A 23,628-nucleotide genomic window follows, 5' to 3' on the forward strand; every position below is an offset into this window, starting at 1 on the left:
TTTTTACTTCTAGTGCTCAAACTCAACCAAGTAAATATCATTAATAATTCTCGCGCGTCCTATTTTTACTCATCCGCTATATATATATATTATAATTCTCGCGCGCCGTATTTTTACTCATCCCATATCTACGAGTTTCTCGCGCGCCCTACTTTACTCATCCACTACCTACGAGTTTTTCGCGCGTCATATTTTACACATCCGCTACCTACGAGTTTCTCGCACGCCCTATTTTTACTCATCCGCTACGTACGAGTTTCTCGCGCGCCCTATTTTTATTCATCCACTACGTACGAGTTTCTCGCGCGCCCTATTTTTACTCATCCACTACCTTCGAGTTTCTCGCGCCCTATTTTTACGCATCCGCTACTTACGATTTTCTCGTGCGTCATATTTTTACTCCTCCGCTACCTACAACTTTCTCGCACGCCCTATTTTTACTCATCCGTTACGTACGAGTTTCTCGCGCGCCCTATTTTTATTCATCCACTACGTATGAGTTCTCGCGCGTCCTATTTTTACTCATTTGTACTACCGACGTTTTTTGGTGTGCCCAATTTTTACTCATCTGCTACTTAAGTAGCGGGACGGTGTTTTATAATTTATATTACAAACTAATTTCAAATCATCCAAAACAAACTATTTATATTTACTATTTTATTTTTTTAATTTTAATTTTTTCGGGCTTGCGGCCGCCCACGGCCCATTCGGGCTAGCCCATATTTTAATCGGGCTTTGTCGGGCCGGGCTAAAAAGCCCGGAAATAATTCGGGCTAGAATTTTCAAAGGCCGAGCCCGGGAAAAAATCGGGCTTGGCGGGCCGGCCCATTCGGGCTCGCCCATTTGACAGCTCTAGTTAAAATGTCTACTTTTTCCCCTAAGCTTTCTCCATTTGCCTTATAAAAATATGCCATAAATATTTAGCACTTTTTCTTTTGGTAGAAAAAAAAAAAATGACAAAGATCATTATAAACTCACACATATAAGTCAAAAAGTAGGAGTTCGAACCTCGATCATTAGCACATCTTTAGCAAATCTACATAAATTTAAAAAACCAAATATCACTTAATAAAATATGTATTTGATATCCCTACGTGCTTAGCTCAATTGGTTAGAACATCACATTATATATTCAAGGGTTGAAGTTTGAATCCTGGACACTCCACTTATCCATTTAAGGGTGAATTTTATTTTATTTTATTTATAATAAGCTGAGAATCGAACCCAGAACTTATGACATACTATCTAAATCTCTAATCATTAGACCAAACATAATTAAGGAATATGAAAAAAGAAAAAAGGTACTTTCAAATATCATTTTGATTCGTGAATGACCCTGAGAAAACTAAAATGTTTATTATAATAATGAAAAGGTAAAGTAAATATATCTATAATTGATAAAGTATATACTTACCTCTGTAAGTGTCTCGAGGAATGGATTTGTGGAGCTTGAAGTTTTGTGAAAAATTGTGAAAATCACAATTCCACTTTTGCAGTAAGAAAGTTAGGTTGGAGATTTTAAATGTCACGAAATGAAAACGAAGATAGAATGTTAAAGAATATTTCTGAATGAGTTCATCCATAACAAAGTAACAGTGAACGTATAATTTTTTATATGAAAAAAAATCAACGGCATAACAATCAAATAAAAATGTATTGATTTTGCCACACCAAAACTAAAACTGATAATATACACCCTGCTAAAATCACAATATTTCATCCAAAAAATGATGAATCGATACTTTTTATATAGACAGTGCATAGGAATTAGAATAATTTAAAATAAAATCGATCAATTTAAATAAAATACAATGGATTTTTATAGCACACTAAAATACAATGGATTTTTAATGTATTAAACTATGCAACATGCATGAAGTGAATTCGATGGAAATTTTGCAATCTGAATTTTTAATGCATTAACAGTAAAAAAAAAACTATGTAACATGCATGATGAAAATCGATGGGTTTTTATTTTTGCAACCGATGGAATACGGTGAGTAAGTAGTAAAGAGTGGCTAGTCAAGAATAGAAAAATTAGGCAATATTATTTTAAAGAAACTATGAATGTGGAAAATATTCTAAAAAATTATTTGAAAATAAATAGTAACAATAATTATAAAAGTTAATCAATATTAATAAGATGCATGAATGGCTGATTTTTTTTAAAATCAAAGGTATTTGTGCGCAATTGCGTAGACTAATTTTCTCGAGATAACTGAGATCCATTTAAGGGGTTGATCTCTCCCAACAAATATTTTTTCATACGCAAACCGGGTCGGTGATCGAACCCAGACCAAATCTACAATTTGTGTTGTACTATGTTAGTTGAATGAATGAATTTTTTTTTTGTTAGTAGAATGAATGGATGATATTTTATTAGATACTAGTATTATTTAATTTTTAAAATTTAATATTAATATTTTTTTTTCAAATAAGCAATTTTGTTTATGTCAATTGACCTTTCTTCTTTTAGAAACTCTAGAGGAGAATCTGTTGCCTGCTTGCTTTGAATTTAGGCATTAAAAATGCTCTTCATGTTGAGCTAATAAGAGTCATTCTTGCTATTGAATGTGTATTTGATAAGCAGTGGAATCAATTATGGATTCAGAGTGATTCTATGTTAGTTTTTTTGCTCTTAAGTCATATAGTGTTGCGTCTTGACAGTTAAAAAATAGATGGTAGAACTGTTTAGCTAATGTCAGATGAATTTTTTTATATCTCATATCTATAGGGAATGTAATCAATATGCGGATGATATAATAGTCTTTTGTAGAGGCAAGATGTCTGATATTAATGCTTTAAAAAATCTTTTTACTAGATATGATAATTGTTGTACTTTACCTTTCGTTTACCTAGGAGTTTCGATATTCAAAGGAAGACCAAAAGTTAGATATTTAGATATTCTTATGCCATTGCTGATAAATTTAAGGCAAAACTCGCCTCTCTTCTCTCCATTGTTGGTAGAGCTCAGTTAGTCAGAAAACACTAGTACAAGATTCAGCTTTTGTTGTAGAGTTATGTGAAACAATGAGGCAATTGAAATTGCTTCAAATCATAACTGGCATAATTTATAGTTGGAATTAGATTCGGTTTTAGTATTACTTGCTTTTTAAATCTTCCGACTTGGTGCCTTGATCATTAATTAACAAGTGGTTCAATTACTCTAGCTTATTATAAATATGAATTATGTTGTATCATTTTTATAGAGAGGGGAATTTTGCTGATGGGTTTGCAAATCTCGGTCTCACTATAGATAGATTGACTATTTGGTATAGTCATTAGAGAAACTTTTAATTTTAATAGATTAGGTAGACCTAGCTTTAGGTGTACTAATGTTTAAGGAGGTCTTGGCCTAGTCGCCCTCCTTAGTTTTGTATGTCCTCTTTTCCTACTAATATATGAATTTTGAGGTGTTAGTCCTTTTGCTGCCCATTTTCATGGTTAAAAAAATAAATAATCACTGTGCAGATAGCTTAATTTTTTAGGTTTGTCTGTAAATGAATATACTTGGTGGACTTCACCTCCTATTGGTATTAGAGAGAACGTCACTAGAAATAGACTTGATCTATCTAATTATAGATTTTGCTAGTTTATTTCGAAGGTTTGGCTAGATCTCCTCTTTTATATCTAACTTTTCTCTTTATCAATATATATTAGCTTTTATAAAAAAAAAAAAAAAATTGACCTTTCTTCTTTATTCATAGAAAAATTCACAATGCCACATCCATGGATTGAAGAATATTAGATAAATAGATTAACGAGGACCATAGACTAGTCTCAAAGAATACCCGCCATATCTTATCCATCCAAACTTTTTTTTTTCTTTCAATTTTACTTAGATAAAATGACAAAGTTATCATAAACCCACACACACAATTGAGAGAGTTAGAATTCGAACTTTAGTCGTTACATCTAGCTTAATAATTCAGCATTTTTATCAATTGAGCTGTAACTTATTGACATTTATCTATTCTTTTTGTTTGTTGAATAATTAATTCAGCCGATGAGTATGAGAGTATTAGGATTCGAACTTCGATCCCCTACATATTAAATGTAATATCCCTATCAAGTTATACTCGCGTGAATATGTTTTGATTTTTTTAACAAGTGTGAAACTTTTTTATTTTTATTTTATAAATTAAGACTAGAAGAGTATAATTTGAGATTAAATTGTAAAGATAGTTTAGAGACTAATGATGTAATCGTAGAACAAAGTAGCTGGACATAAATAGTACGATAATGAGTTATATTGTCCTCTTAACAACCTTATTATATCCTTACAGGACCCGTGTAAATCGAGGTACAGATATCTTTGTCTTCTTTTACACAAGAAAAATACAAACAACGATTAACTAATCTATATTTATGTTATGAATAATAATGAGTCGGTTAATATGCGTTTGGTCCAATTTGGAGGCTACAGGCTTAAAATTATCTTCAGTCCTCACTTTCACACCTGTTGTTATGTATCTGTTTGACTCATCCAAGGTGCTTCTCCCCTTGTTGCCTGCCTCTTAACCAACATCATCACCAAATTAAGCATCCTTAATTTGACACTACACACATTCTCTCATGCAACGTCATGAAACATTAAGTCACTATCACCACTTCAGCACAAATTCTTCGTTCACACCTGGCTATTGACAATTCCACTTTTAGTTAAAAATATTTGTGCTACAGAAAGCATACCAAAACTATGGCAAGTTACAATATTGACTTAGTTTGAGGAAAACTAGCTTGGATGTTGGTCAGCGGAGAGGGGAATTTCATTCACAAAACATTCATAATACAAGATGGTACGTAATCAAAGCTTTGTTTAACATGCACAAGTTTCTTATGTTGTGCATGGTGGACAAGTGGCCATTTATATTATAATGAATACGAATTTTACAAAATTCATCGTTGGATTGAAAGTTTATATCATATAGATCATTCATAAAAATTTGAAAATTTTTAAACATCATTTGATATGTTATTGAGACCTATCAAAATTAATGATATTTAATAAAAACTCATAACCGTTAATAAAAACTCATAAACTCTCTGGTGACTAGCAAATAACAATGATGTTCTAGCTAACAAATGAGCAACACTGTTGGCTTGTCTCCTAATAAAATTTATCTTCAAGTTTTGTAATAACAATTTCATATATAGCCTTACAAACAAATAAAATAGCACCAAATTCAGTTTTAGAATGGGATTTTACCGGCGACACCATCTACAACTAGTTTACAATTTAGTTCTAATGATACGTTAGTATAACCCAAATTCTTAATCCAATGTAGTGCTTCCTTCAAGCTTCAACCTTCGGCTTCATGAGGTGGAGAGCTACCTTTCCTCCACATGGTTTGTGCTCTAATGAAATTTCCATGATCGTCTCGAATGCACATACCTGCTCCATAACAATTTCTATCCTTTGACAATAGCAGTGTCAACATTGCACTTAAATGTTCCTTGCTCCGGAGTTGTCCAAATAGGATTATTCATTCCAATTTGATGTCGTCCATCTCTTATAACAACTGCACCAGCAGGGTCGCGCTGCTGTTCTCGCCTTCCAGCTCTGTCGACTGCATAATTGCTATAATTGGCCTCTGCTATCTCAGTTTGCTGCATAACAGCGCACCTGCATGATCATTAATATGTCGCATTGGAATAACGGTCAACTTCAACTTTTCCAATCAATATGAAACTTAATCTGCACTTGATAGATCTCAACATCTTCCCTCATGTGTAAGTTTCTTTGTGTCCAGATCCATCACCATTCATTTAGTGCAGATCAAACAAACCTTTGATTCACATGATTAAAAAGGTGACACGATCAATGTTAATTTGATAAAATGATCTGAATTATGGCACACATCTACATTTATCTGCTTTTGATTATTTTGAAAAGAGAAGAAATGATTATTAGGTAATGTCCAAAGGAGCTGGAACTTATCTCAAACTACCGTCTATGAAAAATAAATAAATAAAATAGTTTTTTTTTTATTTATTTTTAAACTACCTTTATAATTCGGGGTATTACAAGTCACATGCATGTGAAATAAAAGTTGATTACAAGTTAGTTGTAAGTTTTACATGCAAATATACTTATGTAATTTGTTCTCATTAGTTAATAGATAAATATTCTAAATTATGAAGAGATATAATAAGTTAATAGGTTCCTTCAAAAAATAATTAGTTAATAGGTAAATATTTCTAAATTATGAAGAGATATAGGAGGTCTCACTAAAAAATCATCTTACCAACAATTGTCCCAAAATTATTTAAATAAAATTTTATCTTGAAAATACAAATCAAATACTATCGGTTACATGTTTTTCTACACAGTCAAATAAAACATCATTTTCTACACAGTCATATATTTTAATTCTTTAAACAATCCTCTAATTATATATGTTAGCATTTTTCAATAAAAATGGTTTCATATTATATGCCCTTACTTTTTTAGAACAATCATCCTACGTTTAGAAATTCTTTGCACCTCTTCCGTAGGGTGCCTTATTAAACTATATTGCCACCATCCTTAAACCAGAAAAAGGAGGATTGTGATCCTCCGGTCGCAAATCATGAAGAGTTTGATCACTAGGAGGATTGTGATCCCTTCGGTCGCAAATCAAATGCCTAATTTCAATAGGATATTTAGACTCAAACCAGGGTTAAAATGTGAGTCGTTCAATTTTGATTGGACGACCTACGATCTGCAACTGCGTCAAATGTGAAGAACAAATATGGTCACATAAAATTAGCATCTGAAAACATAACTTTGTTAATCTTTAGAGTATTCTTACAGCAGCACAGGATAATAATCACATGTTAATCTTGGAAGCAACAAATACTGGTCCACAGTGTCATTTGAGTGATGGTAAAAAAGAAGAAAAAAAATGTTTCCTTCTAGTGATAACATAACATCTCTTAGGTCAGTTATTGATAACATCATTTTTAAATAGCAGCACTTGGGAGTGAAGCTTGCATCAGCTGAAACATGAAATTAACTTTGTATTCCCTTTGGTGCAGTGTGGATGATTTGTCCATAAACCAACTTAATAGAAAACTCAGAAAGCATCAGACACTAATGTAATCTTACTACTACATGTAGAACACCCAGAAAGAAAAAGAAGAAAAAAAACTACCACAGTTACCCCATTTACAATTATCCAGTAAACATTAGGAGGATGAATACCACACCTTCCCTTCAAAATCTAAAGGGGAATAAAAACCTGTTTAGCCTCCTCAATCATACATGCCCTCTAGTTCCCATATATCAACAAGAAACTCAACCATTTCCTGTCAAGAACAATATTACCATCAGTTACAGTTAGGGAGGATGTGTATCAGAATATGAGTATATAGACAAACAGTTAGAATGAAAGAACTTACTCCAAGAGGAATGCGCCGAGGGAAAGGCTTGTTGGTCCCAAGTAGAGTCTCATAGGTGGCGTTCCAACTGAGGAACATAAATTTTAAAATTAGAACTTGATAAACATCTTAAAAAGTATTCGATTTGGTCCCAATCATAAGACACAAAAAAAAACATTAAAACCAACGAACTTATTTATTACTGTAACTTTTTGAATGATTTTCCAAAAATAAGCTCAAGGGAAATTGCTAGACATTAGTTAGGACCGGAGGGAGTAACTTCGAATCAAATGCTATTGCTAAGCTAGAAACCTAGTTTAATTCCCACCACTTCTTGATCAATTTCCCTACTTGTTTTAAGAATGCTGTTGCACCAGATCACATGTTCATTTTTTTACTTGCAGCAGAAGTTTTCTATGGTCTAAACAATGAAATACGCACCTTTTAATCAAAAACCAATGGAAAAATAGAGGGAAGTTTTGTTTGATACTTGTACAATGTAGATTGTAGAAACCCATCGAAAGTGAACAAGCACAGGCAGCAAGCAAAAAAAAAAGAAAAATTGTAGAAACCCATCGAAAGTGAACAAGCACAGGCAGCAAGCAAAAAAAAAAAAAATTACACTTACAGGCAAAGACAGAAATGATCAATGGAAACATATGCAATACTATATACTTTCCTTAGTAATATGTTCATTTTAGAATTCAATACTTGATGCTTCATGCAGAAAGCTTATATTTATATTTTATTTACCTTATTTTGGGTTCTCCAACTTGTGTCTGACGCTCGGACCTTTTATTTCCAACCCAATGTTGCCTCATTTGGTTCCAAGAAGAAGACCTGCATACATCAAACTTTTGTGTTGTTATTACAAGCAGTTGATAAAGATTCACGAAAATGTAAAAATTACAACAAGGAATACATCCTATAAAATTGAAAGAAGAAAATACAAAGATCACAGAGTATCCTAGTAACTAGTTTTAACTTTAAGTTTCATACACAGCAATCACATATATTAAAGTGATTCCATCAAGATAAAAGAAACAAAATTTAAAAAGAAGGGTAATAATAGATAAATTAGAATATAACAGCAAACTTGCCAGATTGACAAATTCTGGAGGATCAGTCTGAATGCCATCACTACTTTGAGGATCAGAAGGATGGTTTGACACGGCAATCGACGAGATACTTCTCTGGGACTGAGGTGCCCCGTGATCAATTCAATAGCACTGCTGCTCCAAAAATCTTCTGATCTGTTGTCTGTGTTCATTGTTTGTGCTGAGTTTTTTGTCCCTAGATGCATCGGCTTCACCCATTGAAATAATTACTAGAGGTTTTGAGAAACATCCAAGACAACCTCTGCTCTGTTACAAAGTAGGTTTAACCACAAACATGATTAACACAGTTATTAACTATCATTAATCCACTAACTTGAACTAAAATATGACATTTTTTGAAGAAGCTAAATTAGCCCCCAAATTGGCACCAGAGAGAATCGAACCTGAGACCTTAAGGAGCACGCTCCCAGATCCCAAGCTAATATCACCCGACCAACTCAAGTGGGTTAAACTAAAATGACATTGATTACAAAAACTGAAGTTCCCAAATATGATAAAGAAATAACACCTATCTGCATTAAATTCATGATATTTTCACATAGAAACATAAAATCTGTATTTGCTCTTATGAAGTCTTATAGGGGCAGCACAATTCTGTGTATCATATAATGCCACCAAGACAGTCTCTTACTCACTCTTTGTTGAGTGAAATTGTGAGAGAGATTCACTAAATTTGAGAGTGGGATTGCAAATAAATTTGACCCAATTAGGTCACTTGAATGCAAATATTATAAAGATATGAAATTGATAATTTCCTAAAATTTCCAAAAGTACAAAATCACCTAAAACAAAGTAACCAGTTCTATATGTTCCTTTGATCTTGCTTGCATAAACCCAATTTCTAGGGTAATTATGAAAAATTGGGTAATCTTGATATAAAAGAAAAAAAAGAATCTTTTTTGTGATTACTAGTATGATTTTAGCAAGCAAAGCAAGGAAGGAAATAGTAGAGAAGTGAGTGACTGACCCCTGCAGGCGAGAATCTGATAGAGCCAAGGTGGAAGGAACATATTTATGATTACAGAACCACCACCACCACCACCCAGATCTGTTGTCACCTGAAATTATTATATCAAAGAACAACATAATTATATACAAGAATTTAGTACTAATAAAGAGAATAATTAGTAGTAGTAGTACTATAAAGAATTGAATGAGTAAAAAAAAAAAAAAAATGAAACCTGGAAGATGACATGGTTGCAGTGTGGTTGGGGCGAAATGTTGAAAAGTATAAATATCTTGTGATTGATTGATAATTGGATTGGATAAGATGGATGGACTTTTGTGTTTTCCTTCAGAGATGAGATTGGTGGCCAAAGCAATTGCGTTTGTTTCAGTTCCTTGTCACATTCATCATTCATTCATTCCAGAGAGAGAGAGACACCGCACTCTTTCCTCTTGGCTCCTCAATTGGCCCATAGGATTATAACATTATTTATTTCATATCCAATCAACGTATGACAACTCTTCCTAATATTCCTTACAAAAAAAAGTACTACAGTATAAAAATTAAAAAATCATTAGGATATTTGGAGTTTCTTTTTACCAAGTTTTCACCTCCTATGACTAATTTTTATATGGAACCTATGGGGCACCTAAGAATGTTTTCATTTCAAATTGAGTTTTTTCTATACGCATGAGAAATCGAATATCTGACCACATGCTTAAAAGGATTAAGATTTTTATCATTTGGACCAATATAATCTAGATTCAATGGATGTATTTAGACTAAATTATAGTTTAGATCCATTAATTCTATGATGAATTTTAAATTAAACTTTTTTTATATATAGGACATGTATGCATGGGCGGATCTACAGCTCAGCCAGCCCGGTAAAATTGAGATTTTTAGAGGTTAGTTTAGGGTAAAATTGATTTTTTTTTTCAAAACTGAGATTTTTCAATGCAAAAATTGAGATTTTACTCGGGCTTTATAAATTTTTTGGCTCTGCCACTGCATGTATGCATTTGACTTTTTTTCTTGTTTACAATGAGGTTAAGAATCGAACTCATCACTTCATGCACACTACCCAAACTTCTTACTACTAAATCAAACCTAATGACTTGTATTTGACTTCAAGTAGCTTATAATGTATATTTTTTTCCCAATATTTATAATTAATTCAACTACTAATTTTATTAAGCAGTACAAATTCAACCATTTAACTTATCAATTATCGTTATAAAGTCATATGCTATAAGGTTTTTTTACATATAAGTTATTTGCTATAAATTTATAGAGCTATTCACTAATTTTTGACCTACAAGAGCCCAATAACATGATTTCTAAAAAAAATTGGAAAAATAAGAGAACTGCTAGGAACGTGATGCAGTATATTTTCACAATTTTAGTTTAAATTAGGAGTGATTTCTGTTTCAAAAAATAAATAAATAGGAGTTACTTAGTTTTTTTAAGGTAATTGCGTTTCTCTAAAGAAAAACTAGTTTTAACTTTTAAAACATTAAACTGTCACTTAATATTTTCTAACTCTGATTTTATATTCAGCTTTTATCGTACTAGGGGTTTGTGATATATAGCTTTAGGAAAATATTGAACCTCCATGTGATAAATACATCAAACATTACTTAAAGACAATGTGTTATGTGTTACTTAATATTAAATAGTAATAAATTAAATGGTAATTATTTATGTGAATGCACACTCAATTTTCAATATGTAATTACATGTTTCAACTTTTCAATGTTTTATCTCAAGCTATGTTACACATATAAGTTCCTGTTTTAGGTGGTGAGAATTGGAGGAAGGTAATCAGATTTTGACCCAAAATCCTAGCCTTAGTATCAGGAAAACATTCAAATCCTGGAAGAGTTGTTATGGCTCCATTATTAGTTACTTCTATTGGATATCTCATGAGGTGATGAAATGAATCTTGTATTCCTCAAATGTATCCTTTGAGTATATGTCCCAATTGGTCCCAGCAAAACGATTCACAAGATTGATGCAGTTCAAACTTTCTGGATTATCAAAGTGGCTTGTATCACCAATATCTCCAAGGTGCTCATACCATAGTGATCTTCTGAATGCATATATTTGTCCTTTTGGTGGCCTATTATTGGATGCTATATGGTTTGGTTGGAATGCACCTATTGCAATCTCACTGTCTCTAGCTCCATCCATTGATCTTTGGTTTATGTTTGCAGAACCAATGATTATGTATTCATCATCAACTGAATCAAGCAGCAAAGAAAAGTCACAAGAGTTTGTTAATTCTTGACCAAATAGGGTAGGAAATAATGAAGCAGCATAATCAAACGTAAAGACAGAAACTTGTTGCACAAGGTAACCTAAAAACAGTCGTACTGGTCCCGTAAGTGCAACACAGATGTTAGACTGTGAGGACATTTGATATGTTGGGGTGCGGGATCAAACCCGCAATACCCTATTCTCGCCACTTAGTGTGTGTGAGTTTTGTCCTCTACGCACGTTGACACACAAAAAACACGTTGTCCTGAGTTGTCGGTTCAGTGGTAAAGACTTGGCTTGTAACCTCAAGAGGCATAGTTCAAATCTCCTCGAGGTTGTAAAATGACTATTAGTGTCAATTCAGTTAATGATAATAAATGTTAAACCAAGTGATGTATAGTATGTTCGATCCCTTACCTATCATCATTTTGGCATGAACATATATCATGAATCTTCTAGAATTTTGTGCTCTACTATAATCACTGTCAGGTTCAGGTTTTTCTGTAGGAGTATATTCATTATTTTTCTTACTTTCTGTTTCCAAGGCAAAAGAATGTCAAGTACTCTCTTAGGTTGTTGCCTCTGATTCCTTTTCTTTGAAGAGCTTCCCAATATCAGAATACATCATTTCCATAGTCCTTCTCTGCCAATCTAATATAGCCTGAACTGAAGCACTTTCAGGTATACCTTCTGGCACATTGGAATGACAATGTACACAGAAAATCTCTCTCCAGCTTCAATCTTGCTAACAATCTTCAATGAAAGTTCCTTTGGTATAAGATGCAAAGCACCAATATCCTCAACTTTAATATCAGATGATTCCAACTATATGAACTCCCGAGGAAAATACTGATTTTCTATGTAGATGAAGTTTTTCGCTCGTCGAATGGCGTTTATGTAGGCATCTTGAATGCTTCTATCAATGATGTTATCTTTTCCACTAACAAGACCTTTTTCACAAGCTTCTCTGGATCTTGAGGGAAGCCTGAAGCAGCACCACCATCGATCGATCTAAACAACTGAACATTCCATTTGTTGTTTTCATTGGTCGTTGCAACATTCGGTACACGAGCAATACCATATTCACTAAGCATGCTTGAAGGGACTGGGACATTCTTATTCCCAACTTGCTTTTCCCACCTTTGCTCAAAATTGCATAACACATCCCATGCAACAGGTCCTTCTAGCTTACAATGAATGTCATGCCCATGGCTCTCTAGGACCACCTTTCTTAATAGAAGCACCTGTTGGACATAGACCTTTTCAATTAGTAGCTTTAATTTTTTATTCAATTATGTGGACATGTATCTTCATCAATTAGGAGCTTTAATTTTTTAATTCGATAATTAATTGATATGGAATAATGAAAACTCTAATTCGCCATCACACTAAATCTAGACTATGATCAGACATAACACACATTGCATCTTCTTTCAATCTAAAGAACTTCTAAGACATAAGTAATTTCGGTTCAGAAAGAACCACAGGCCAATGATTGTTCATCACCGCATCTCTCTTTGTGTTTCAGGATTAACGCCGAAAGACTATTGGCAAATGATTCATGTTTTTCGATTATCTTCGACTAACCAACTTACGTAAATCCTGAAGTTATCTGTATGCATGCTCATATATTTATTTGGCTTACGCACTAACATATGATTATAATATATCAACTAATCAACCTATGTATCTAGCATGTCTTGCAATTTATGTTATAAATTATAAAATTAATTCAAACCTGGGAAGTTTGGTTGATGAAAATCATCATGATGGACTGTATTCAAAGTTGAAAACAAAGGATGTTCCATAGTATCATATCTTCCATCACACAAATCATCCCACCAACAAAACTTGTGATTGTTCTCTTATTCCGTTGTCCAGAACCAACAATTCTACTGTCAACAATTATAGTCTTTTGATGATGAGGTGAACATGGTTGAAATTTCAAAACCTTGAACTATACTTCTTCATGACCAGGATTACGCGGACACAAAACACAATGAACATTTGTGTTTCTAAAATATTGTCCAGTTTCTTGATCATGAGTTTCCATCAACCATCTTTCTTAAAATCAGGAACAGAAGTCCTATCATCCCAAACAAGCATAAGAACCATTAACACCTTCATTGGCTTTCTTCTTAAGAAGCTCTCCAAGTGTGATGCTTGTTCTTGTTGACTTGTTTAAGTCCCTAATCAAGGTTATTTCAGTGTAAACAGACCAACCAGTTAGCAAATAAAATGCTTAGCATCATTAATTGCACTGTAAATATCTTCCCAACATTTTCTGGCACGTAACTTTCTACTCCGTCCAATGGAATATGCGGAATAGAACCATCTATAACATGTGCATCTTGGTAAAGAGTGATTTGGCAACCATTATTTTGTTTAAAGAAAGTGTGAGGAACTCCTTGAAATTGTGGACTCTTTAGTCCTTGTGACCAGTTTGGATCATTTTTAACAGTGAGAATTGAATTTGAACATGGATTTTGGAACCACCTTGTATTGGACGATGGTTCCACATCCAATATTTGAATCCATGTGTTTACTATGTTGCCCTTTATGACTTGTTCAACTGGAACATAAGCTCTACCAATTAGTGTTGCTCCAATGGGGTTATCTTGTTTAACCGTGAATATGATATTGGAGATTGAATGAGCAGAATAAATGTGAAAGTTTTCATTCCATTTCGGGTTATCTATCATCTAGTTCTTCCAACTCGCGCCTTGTCTAAATCAACTGTTGCATACAGACCCATCCAATAATCTGCGAACGTTTTTACATTTTATTATTGGCTTAGAAAAATAATGAAGTATGTTTCTTACCTAAAATTACATTACATATTATATAGTAAATAGTAAATAAGGAAATAAAATAGTATGTGAAAATATAAGATACCTCGCCGGCTGGCATTGACACATAAAACAATTCTTGAGTTGTGACAGAATTTTCTTCCCCGTACTTGTACATGTTCCCTTGTTACAAAATTTGAACATATATAGAATAAGATTTTATTTTTCTCTTCTCTAGAGATTAGACTATACTATAATGCAATTTTAGATTTCACATGTACAAAATATAGGAACACTTTGAAATTGAGAAGCTTTAATCAATCTACTTAATATGAAATTGGAAAAAATTAGCATAGAGACAGTGTTGTGATTAAGGGCACCTTGTTGCAGAGATTGAAATTGCATCCGGGAAGAGTTGAGTTTGTAGCGTATCACCTCATATATAGTCACATCGAGCCTCCCGTGTAGCAACTGCACCATCACGTTCGCTTATGTTCTTGCTGCGCGCAATAAAAATAAGTGTCATAGATATGCAATGTGTTATGTATGTACTATGTAGCATATTTTATGGAATGACTAGAATATAAAATGACATGACAGTTAAAGCAAAAGTGAAATTTTTAGTAGATGTAGCTTACATGGGAATGGAGGTTGAGGAGAGAAAATGTGATGATGATGGTGATGGTGATGGTGAGTTGTCCTTATGATGAAGGCATTGTTTGAATTGCATTGGTACATTTATAGGCCTTTGGAGAATGAAGATGGACAAGGAGAGGGGAGAATCTGATCCATGTATTGTCTTAAACTCTTAATTCAAGCAAGAGATGTTTACATAAGATTTATAAGTTGAAAGGGAGATTCCTTTAATTCATACTTTCTCAGCATATTGGAATTAGTTCTCAACTTGAGTTTCAAGAAAGATATATGTATTCACCTAAGTTCTAAGGGCCATGCTAAGGCCAACATATTCAATTATCTGTACATTTTTTTGCCCGGGTCCCCCATCAATTTTCAAGCACCAAAATCACCATTATAATAAGGAATTGGATTTTCCTTCGTAATTGCGTCCAGTTGAAATTGAGATTCATTACTGCGTGAACTGTGTTGCGTGTGTGAAAGTTCAACAACAATTGTCTAAAATATAAAAATAATATGGTCCATCGAGCCTTATGAAACAAAAATTTATTCTGTTTTATTTTATCCATGCTTATTTTTGCAAATCAACGGACATTTATTGTAACGAGTGAAAATCTAAATTCAAGTAACTACCCACAAAGAGTAATTAGGTTGTATTTGACCCTACTTTTTTAAGACTTAAACGCTGCTTTAAGAATAAAGTTAAAAATAAAAAAATTTAAGTTAAGTTATTTGGTATTTATTATTTTTTTTCAACTTAATTATCACTTTTAAATTAATATCATAAATTTATTTTAAGTTACTTATATTGTGTTTCCTTTATTACAAAAAAAATGCTTTTTATTTTAAGAACTTTATCGAAATTATGTTTGACTCCACTTCTCCTTAAAAGAAGTAGCGAAGTAAAAAAATAAGTAGCGCCCGTTGCCATCCCTATTTATCGGGACAGTTCGATCTCCAGCAACTGCAATCGAAATGAGGGTGAAACTACTTGATGTGGAACTGACTCCCGAACTAGATTAGGCGATCCAATCGGCCATATACCAAAGGTGAAAACAAAAAATAAAAATAAAAATTATTTATCGGGCCTTCAATCGCATTACTTTTTTCAATTACTCTGCACCAATCGACAAGAGAGGCAGGCCGTGCAAAACAACAACAAATCTGATTTTCTTCGCCGTTACTACGTAGTAGAAGATGATGAAGAGGAGAATGATAAAGGAACATACTCAGAATCAGAAGAAGAAGAAGAAAAGAGACTAATGAATCAAATTCTACTACTACGGATGAAGAAGAAGAAGATACAGACACTTTAGTATGACCCTTTGTTTTGTTCTTTTGTTTTTTAGTTTTGTTCTTTTGTTTTTTAGTCTATGCAAAATAAATTGGTTTTCATTTTAAAAATTCAAAAAATGGTAGTTATGTATTCAGACTATTGAAATTCAACGGTTTTTTTTTTAATGTTTGACGTACGTTCAATTGAAGTTATCAGAAAAAGTATCAAACGGTTTTGAATTTTTATAAAAATTTGTGGCGTTGATTTACTCAATAAGGTCTTTGAATTCAACGGTTGGATTGAAGAAATATAATGTTGATATCGAGTTATTTAGCGGGGTAATGAAGACTTACTCCTGGAGTGAACGGATCCCTCCTTATCTATCTAACTAGTCGAATTAGTCACACTAAAGTTCTTCAAGAAGTAGATAATTTTGAATAATATTCATCCAACATGTATTAAATCAATTTTTTACTTTTTGAATAAAGAAATGTTAATTTAAATAATATTAGTGGGATATATATATTTTTGTCTCTAACCTAGTAAACTTCAAGTTAGTTCTTATTTTATTTTTATTATTTTTTTGTCTTACAATATTTTTATGGACTCAATTTTAGTCTATATATGTTATTAAGTCATTATGTATTTTTGAATGTATTTTTTGCATGCATATTTAGAAAATTATAAAATGATCATCCACAAATGAGTTCAAATTTTATTTCAATGTCTTGTTTTCCTTAATTATCTCACATTAAAAAAATCTAAATTTTAGTAAATGAACTTTTTATAATATTTTAAATATGTCTAAAAAAATTATTCAAAAATTTAAAAGTTCAAGATTAATTAAACTAATTTGTTTTTAGTATTAATCCTCTGATTCTCAGAAAAAATGTGACCTTGATAATTCAAATTTTGGCCGCTAATGTATGACCCAATAAGGCTCGTTTGGATTAGCTTATTTTTTAGCTTACGCAAACATGTTATGTAATATAAATTATGTTTTATGTTATTTTATAAGTTCACACTAGTGAAAAATATATTTTATAAGTATTTTATCATAAATTACTTTAACAAACTTATAATAATACATAAAAATTACATAATTTGTTTGCATAAGCTCAAAAATAAGCTAATTCAAACGAGGCCGAAGTATAACTAATTTGGTTTTAGTAGAGACTTAAATTTCTTGAAGAAAAATTTTGTTGACACTAAAAATATATTTATCCCTAAAAATGTTGATAAGAAAGCCTCAAATGAAAAAATAGCTGCAACGGAAATGGGAAATGGTTAGTATATTTTTGATTGGTGTTCACGTTTATTTTCATTTCAGTCAAAGTACTTTCATTTTCCCTCTCTTAATAGAACTAGTTTATTTTAGATCAGATATTTTTATGCTTCAAAACTGATCTAAACCAAACCGTAAATGAGATTTTCTATCACAATGAAAAACGAGAAAGAAGGCAAAACTCATTTGTGCAATGCATTAAAGAGATTGAGGGGGGGACAATTCAACATTCATTGTCATCATCATATGATATGCGTCCCCTCCCCAACTTTATCATTGCAATCTCATTTTTTTTATAAGGTCTCATGTGATTCAATTCATGGTTACAACTAAGACTTTGTCTAATGAAAGTATGAATTGGTTTATATATGAGAAAGTTTGTGAACAAAAAAATATCATATGAATGATTACCTAACCAGTAACCACCACATGCTTACCAAACAATATAGGTTATTTTCTCTCTTATAAATATGTAGTATATCACAAAAAAGGAAAGGCAAATCAGTGAGCCATGGAGTACCAAACACTTGTACTAGGAACTATCTTTGTAAGTGCAACCATTCTCATCTTCATTTTTAGAAGTTATACCAAACCCAAAATAATTCTACAAAACTTCCACCAGGGCCACACCCACTTCCCATTCTAGGAAACATCTTAGAACTTGGCAAAAACCCACACAAAACTCTCTCAAATTTATGGACCAATCATGACACTAAAACTAGGAACCATAACAACCATAGTAATCTCATCACCACAACTAGCCAAACAAGTCTTACATGAAAATTCCAAATATTTTCTAATAGGACAATCCCTCACGCTGTCTATGCAACTGAACATAACAAATTCTCAATGTCATGGCTACACCCCCTAACAACATCATGGAAGAAACTTAGGAGTTTGTGCTACAAAAGTATTCTCTCCAAAACATCTTGATTCCACAAAAGTCATTAGACAACAAAAGTTGAAAGAATATGGATTATGTGAATGGAAAATGCAACAAAGGTGAGGTTTTTGACATTGGTAAAGCTGTTTTTATAACTATGCTTAATTCAATTTCAAACACTTTGTTCTCTAAGGATTTGTCTCATATCACACATGATGAAAAGTCTCAAGAGTTTAAAAATATTGTTTGGGGTATCATGGAAGAAGTTGGTAGGCCTAATATTTCAGATTTCTTTCCAATTCTTCGTCCTTAGATCCACAAGGTTTGTATGGAAGGATGACCAATCATATGAAAAAGTTGTGCGAGATTTTTGATGGAATTATTGAAGATAGAATTTGTTCAAGAGCTTCCAAAGTTGATTATGAGGTTTGCAATGATGTGTTAGATTCACTTCTAAACAATATTGGAGACACTAATTCTGAATTGAGCCGCAATGAAATGGTGCATTTGTTAATGGTTAGTATTATTTTTTCGATAATTAAATTTTTATAAATCATAATCTAAAAATAGAGTAAAAGGTTGTTTAAGGTTCAATTTAAAAATTAAAATAAACAATGAATGCAACTTAAGAGTTTGTTTATAGGTTTTTAAGTTAAGAAAACAAAATCAATTCTAATTGTTACAATTTTCTTCAAACTATAAAAGAAAACAATCAACAATCAACGAGAATTAACCACAAAACAAATCCATAAGTGATATCTTCAAACTAACTTTTACTCTAGTTACAAATTTATTTACGGGGCTAATTGTTATTGGTTGTTGGATAAATTACTCATAATTATTTAAGTGTACCCTAGAAAAAAGGCAACTTAGTTGTAAAATTGAGAAATTTTGTTTCTATGAATAATTTTTAGTATTTTACTTCATTGCATGGTTTCGCTAATATAATGTGTTAAATATTTGATGTTCTATATAATAGGATTTATTTGTTGGTGGGATTGACACATCTTCAAATACAATTGAATGGATTATGGCTGAGTTATTACATCACCCCGAAAAATTAACAAAAGCAAAAAAGAATTATGTGAAGCAATTGGCAAAGATGAAAACAATGAAGAATCACATATTTCCAACTGTTGAGTATGGTTCATATATGCATCAGGGTATTTTCGACATTCTCTTGTTATTATATATACCGCTTGTAACACTTGAAACCCTAATTCATTCTTTCATCTAATAGAAACGAGCTGTAGCGGAATTCTGCAGCCGGAGACGTACCTAAGGGAACTCCGTTATCAAACTTCTTGTGTTCTTATTGTTTGCAATTTCGTTATTATTACCTTCTGTTACTATTTGTGCACAACAATTGGTATCAGTGATGACGCTTAATCCTGCGAAATTCGAAGTGGCAAGGTTCGACGGGACGGGCAATTTCGGATTATGGCAGAGAAGGGTTAAGGATCTGTTGGCGCAACAGAGTCTACAGAAGGCGTTGCGCGAGACGAAGCTGGCAGACATGGACGACACCGACTGACAGAGATGAAGGAGAAGGCTGCGGGTTTGATACGCTGTGGCTTTCAGACGAGGTCATGCATCATATCCTTGATCTAACAACTCCGAAGGAAGTTTGGGATAAATTGGAGAGTCAGTACATGGAGAAATCGCTTATGAACAAGTTGTAGCCGAAAAAACGGTTGTACAGTCTCAAGATGGAGGAAGGATCAAATTTGCAACAACACGTCAACGTCTTCCAAAACATTCTCACCGATCTGACGAGGCTTGGGGTTCAGATGGACGATGAGACAAGGCAATCATACTGTTGTGCTCGTTACCAGAGTCATACGACCACTTGGTGACTACCCTTACTTACGGTAAAGAGTCTATTACTCTCGCTTCGATTAGTTCTGCACTGTTGTCTCATAATCAAAGGAGGCATAACACAGAGGGCGGTAGTCAAGGCGACGGTTTGTATGTGAAGGGCGGTTCAGATCGTGGACGAACAAGGGTAACACAGGTCCTGCAAAGAAGAGAATAAATCTAAGAACAGGAAAACAGCAGAGTGCTACGGTTGCAAACAGATTGGCCATTGAAGAGGATTGTCCAAACAGAAAGCAAGGGGCATCAACTTCAGCCAATATAGTTCAAACTGATGACTCTGGCAGTGAGGGAGACTTACTTTGTGTTTCATCTAGCAAGTGCACAGATGCGTGGATTCTTGATTCTGGTTGCTCCTATCATATGACGCCGAATCGGGAGTGGTTCACTACATTCAGGTCAGGCAGGTTTTGGTTTTGTTTATTTGGGTGATGATAAAGCTTGTGCTATCACTGGAATAGGGCAGATTAAAATTGCTATGGATGATGGTGGTGTGCGGACACTGAATGATGTTCGATATATTCCAGAATTGAGAAAGAACTTGATCTCCTTAGGTACTCTACAGGCACATGGTTACTCATACAGGTCTGATGGAGATAGGGATATCTTGAAGGTTAGCAAGGGTGCATTGACAGTGATGAGAGCAAAGAGGACTGCAGGTAACATCTACAAGCTGTTGGGGCATACTGTTGTAGGTGATGTTGCGTCGGTTGAGTCTAATAATGATGCAACAAAACTCTGGCATCTGCGTTTGGGTCATCTCAGTGAACGTGGATGATAGAACTTCATAAGAGGAGTCTGTTGAAGGGTGTTCGTAGCTGCAAAATGGATTTATGCAAATATTGTGTTCTTGGGAAACAGTGTCGTGTTCGGTTCAAACCTGGGAAACACAAAACAGAAGGATTCTTGATTATGTACATTCTGACGTGTGGGGACCAACTAGAGAAGCATCCATGGGAGGGTCAAGGTACTTTGTCACTTTTACTGATGATTTTTCTCGCAAGCTTTGGGTTTATTTCATGAAGCACAAATCTGAAGTCTTTTCAAAGTTCAAATTGTGGAAGGCAGAGGTAGAGAATCAGACAGGCAGAAAAATCAAGTATCTACGTCAGATAATGGGACAGAGTACACCGATTCACAGTTTTAGAAATTTTGTGAGCAACATGGTATTCAGAGGCATTTTTCAATTCGCAAGACACCGCAACAGAATGGTGTTGCAGAAAGGATGAACAGGTCTTTAACTGAAAGGGCAAGATGTCTACGGTTGAATGCAGGACTCTCAAAAGGTTTCTGGGCAGAGGCAATTAACATGGCGTGCTATCTTATTAACAGGTCACCACGGGCTTCTTTGGAGGGGAAAGTCGCAGAGGAGGTATGGACAGGTAAACCCATTGATCTTAACAATTTAAGGATTTTTGGGTGTCCCAGCTTTTGTGCATATATCCAGTGAAGATCGATCCAAACTTGATCCAAAGTCGAAGAAGTGTGTCTTCGTCGGTTACTCTAAAGGTGTGAAGGGGTTTAAGTTATGGGATCCGGTTTCAAGAAGATGGTTCTGAGTCGAGATGTTGTTTTGATGAGCAATTTATGTTGAAACAACCCGAAGTGACAGAATCAGCAGGAGGAAGTCCTAACAAAGAAGCCATTCAGGTAGAAATTGAGCCGACACCAACCAATAACATATCACAGGTACATCAACAACCACCTGAAACTACAACAACTAATAATGACACTGAAGTTTTAGGTGGAGCAACTGAAGATTTAGCTGGAGAAAATGATTATCAGCTTGTCCGTGATAGAGAACGACGCTCCGTTAAGCCACCAGAAAGATATGGGTACGAAGACTTGGCAGCATATGCACTTCTTACTAGTTCTGGAGATCCTTCCACATTTCGAGAGGCTATGGCCAGTCAGGAGAAAGAAAGGTGGATGGGTGCTATGATGGAAGAAATGGAGTCGTTACAGAAAAATCAGACATGGGAGCTTGTTCAGCTTCCTAAGGGCAAGAGGGCTATCGGTTGCAAGTGGGTGTACAAGAGAAAACCAGCAGTAACAGAAAAAGAAAGGGGAAAAGTTCAAGGCTCGTCTTGTAGCAAAGGGGTACTCACAGCAGAAAGGGATTGATTATGATGAGATTTTCTCTCCGGTCGTTAGACATACTTCTATCAGGGCAGTGTTAGCCTTGGTAGCCAGCCGAGACATGCATTTAGAACAGATGGATGTGAAGACAGCATTCCTTCATGGTAATCTAGATGAGCAAATTTACATGGAGCAGCCAGAGGGTTTCAGTGACACTGGAAAAGGCCGACTAGTTTGTAAATTGAAGAGGTCTCTATATGGTCTAAAGCAATCTCCCAGGCAGTGGTACAAGCGGTTTGATTCCTACATGCTTCAGATTGGCTACAAGCGGTGTGAGTATGACTGTTGTGTCTATGTCAGGAGCCTTGATGATGGCTCTTTTATTTTTCTGTTACTTTATGTTGATGATATGTTAATTGCTGCTAACCATTTACATGATGTAAATGAACTGAAAATTTTGTTGGGTAAAGAATTTGACATGAAAGACTTAGGTGCTGCTAAGAGGATTCTTGGGATGGAAATTCACAGGGACAAGGGAGCTAGAAAATTGTGGCTCTCTCAGAAAAGCTATGTTGAAAAGGTACTAAACAGGTTTGACATGAGTAATTCGAAAGCTGTGAGCACTCCATTGGCGAATCACTTTAAACTTACATTGGATCAGTGTCCGAAGTCAGATTCAGAAATTGAGTATATGTCAAAGGTTCCTTATGCCAGTGCTGTTGGTTGTTTAATGTATGCTATGGTCTGTACAAGGCCAGATTTGGCACAAGCTGTAAGTCAAGTTTGCAAGTTTATGTCTAAGCCAGGAAAGCATCATTGGGAAGCAGTCAAATGGATTTTCAGGTACTTGAAAGGTACAACAGGTCATGGTATCATGTTTAGCAGTGAAAAGGGTAATCCTTCAGTTGTAGGATATGTTGCTTCAGACTACGCCGGTGATATGGATGACAGGAGGTCTACTACAGGTTATGTGTTTACTCTTGCAGGAGGACCTATTTGTTGGAAATCGTCAGTTCAATCTATAGTGGCTATGTCAACAACTGAAGCAGAGTACATGGCAGTAGCTGAAGCTGCCAAAGAGGCCTTATGGCTTACAGGATTAGTGAAGGAATTGGGTGTT

The 23,628-nt window shown here is 34.1% G+C and overlaps 3 pseudogenes; 1 reads left to right on the forward strand and 2 right to left on the reverse strand.

Annotated features, from left to right (window-relative positions):
- Nucleotides 1-7,082: 7,082 nt before the first annotated feature.
- On the reverse strand, nt 7,083-8,665 carry LOC123904791 (annotated as a pseudogene).
- Nucleotides 8,666-11,222: 2,557 nt separating this feature from the next.
- Nucleotides 11,223-14,954, reverse strand: LOC123908789 (annotated as a pseudogene).
- Nucleotides 14,955-18,151: 3,197 nt separating this feature from the next.
- LOC123904792 lies at nt 18,152-21,988 on the forward strand (annotated as a pseudogene).
- The last annotated feature ends 1,640 nt before the right edge of the window (nt 21,989-23,628 follow it).

This window comes from Trifolium pratense, linkage group LG2 (genome assembly GCF_020283565.1).
Source record: "Trifolium pratense cultivar HEN17-A07 linkage group LG2, ARS_RC_1.1, whole genome shotgun sequence".
Classification (NCBI taxonomy): Eukaryota; Viridiplantae; Streptophyta; class Magnoliopsida; order Fabales; family Fabaceae; genus Trifolium; species Trifolium pratense.